We start from the raw sequence: 2315 nt of genomic DNA on the forward strand, positions 1-2315 counted from the left end.
TTCAGTTCTAGATACATCCTTTTTTATCCATTTCGGCAACATGTAATCTAGACGGAGGGAGTATGGTGTAAGAGATAGGGATACGACAAGACAACACAAAAAAAACACTAGTTGAATGTAAAACTATATGCTAGCGGAATACGTACAGATAACTAAGGCAACATACACGTGTATGATTGGGAAAATAAGATGGCATTGCAACAAAGCACTAGAACAACACTTCAATGTAAAAAAACATGGTATGGCAGACAGATGAAGTACATACTGATGAATAACAATGCATAAGATATTCAGAAGCATGATGTCCAAATTAAGCAGATGGCATTGTGATAGAGTAGAATGATAGTACTTGAATTTGAAAAGATGTTATCATGAATGGAATAGGTACTGAAAAATAGGAAGGCATGACATGTTTACATGCATGATCAGCATGCTAAGCACATGTCATTGCAACAGAGTAGATACACTCCAGGACATTATATGCATGTTGTACCCATATCACATGCCAAGTTAGAGGAAGGACCTTGTGGGGTGAAGAGGATTCATCATCTTTCTGCAAGTCTTCTAAAGAACTGCCTTTACATGTTCCATCATATTGGGTATCATTGACATCAAGTTTATTGGCCTTTACATTGCTCCGTGAGGTTCTTGTGGATATATCAGTGTGTGCAATTATATCTAACATGCATGGAAGACAACTAGTAGTTAGATTTATGTAATGAGTGCCTGTAGGAGACGACATAAATAGTAGGACTGGGGTTAACTACCAGCAACAGGTCTCATAAACTAAAGGGAGAACATAGATGAAAGCTACAGAATATGTATCGTTTGTACTCGAGATTAACTAGATGGCACACAAAAGTATTAAAGAACAACATAGGTAATACCAGAAGTGGTATAATACTATAATCACCAGCCTGTGGGATAGCATTGGCTGATGGATGATAACTATGGAACAGCGTTACCTAAAGAACAAGTATCTTAGCTGAACTATGGAACATCGTGAACTGCTGAACAAGACCCGTAAGAGATCAGCATGAATATACAGTGAAATGTGATGATCTATTTTCCATGCTTAGATGAATAACAACGCCACAAATGTTGCACACAAGTAAGATGAGGGTACAACCTATCTGGCTGCCATCCATAGGAGTGAGCATCATGTGCTGTATTGTCGATGGCCCTGCAGTTGTTGTGGCTGTCCATGTCGGGCTCGCGCATTCGATGCAGGGATTTGTTGAGTGGGGACTATAGCTCCCTTCTGGTGTATGCTTCCCTTGTTGGAGGAGCTGCGGTGAGTCGGAAGACGGTGTGTCTGAAGATGCAGATAACGCATAATGTTAAGAATGACATATCTCTTTGATCTGAAGAAATACACTAAGAGATCAACAGCAAGGTACGAGAGTGGTCACAAGTCTGTTGACTGAAGACTAAATTGGGGTCACACGATTTTATTTTATTTTGGTACTGTCCGATCTACGCCGGATGGCTGATGGCCATCTTGTGCCTCCCGGCTGACACTGTTCGGAATCTTCCCCGAAGAGCCAGCGACCAACGGCAGAGCAGCATGCCTCCGCCGTCCGTGGCCCCGGCCAAAACCCCGCTCCCCGCCCCACCGCACTGCCGTGGTTGCGCCGCCCTCGGGCAAATCCACAAAGACTCCCCGTCATCCAGATCCGGCGGTGGCAGTACCTTCAACCCACGCAACTCTAAAAGATAGCCATCTAAGCGCTGCTTCCGTGACGAACTTGCGGCCCCGCACCCTTACGTTAGACACCAGCCAACCGGCAGCCTAGGAGCTCCGCCGCCTCGAGGGGTGCTGCTTCCCATTGGGAATTGATTGGCCTAGAATAAAAATTCAAACAACTAACGCCTAAATAAAGTGATTTGAGATGAGGGTGCGACCTATCTTGCGGCATGGTGAAGTAGGCAGGTCCAGCTGCCGAGTCGGTGAGACCAGCGCGGTTGCGGTGGCGACCGGTGGCAGGGAAAGAGCAATGTCGCGACGATCGACGGCTATGCGGAAGCAGCACCAGGACTCTGGACGGATCCGAAGTTGGAGCCGCTCCGGCACCGTGAACAACATCGGGGGTGAATCGGCTCCGGTACGATTCACATGGCCGTCATCGAGGCAACACCTGCAGCACGGAGTAAGAGGCACACAACCCAGTGCACGACGGCAAATGGACATTGTTTCTGGCATTAGGGAGGAGGGCGACTGTGAAATTGGTGCAGTGGGGGGCGCCATGGAGGTGGGGCTGAGGTTTCGCGGCTCGGGAGAAGGGAGCTTCCCGGGGAGAAGGTGATTTGGCACC

This window comes from Triticum aestivum, chromosome 4B, assembly GCF_018294505.1.
Source record: "Triticum aestivum cultivar Chinese Spring chromosome 4B, IWGSC CS RefSeq v2.1, whole genome shotgun sequence".
Lineage (NCBI taxonomy): Eukaryota > Viridiplantae > Streptophyta > Magnoliopsida > Poales > Poaceae > Triticum > Triticum aestivum.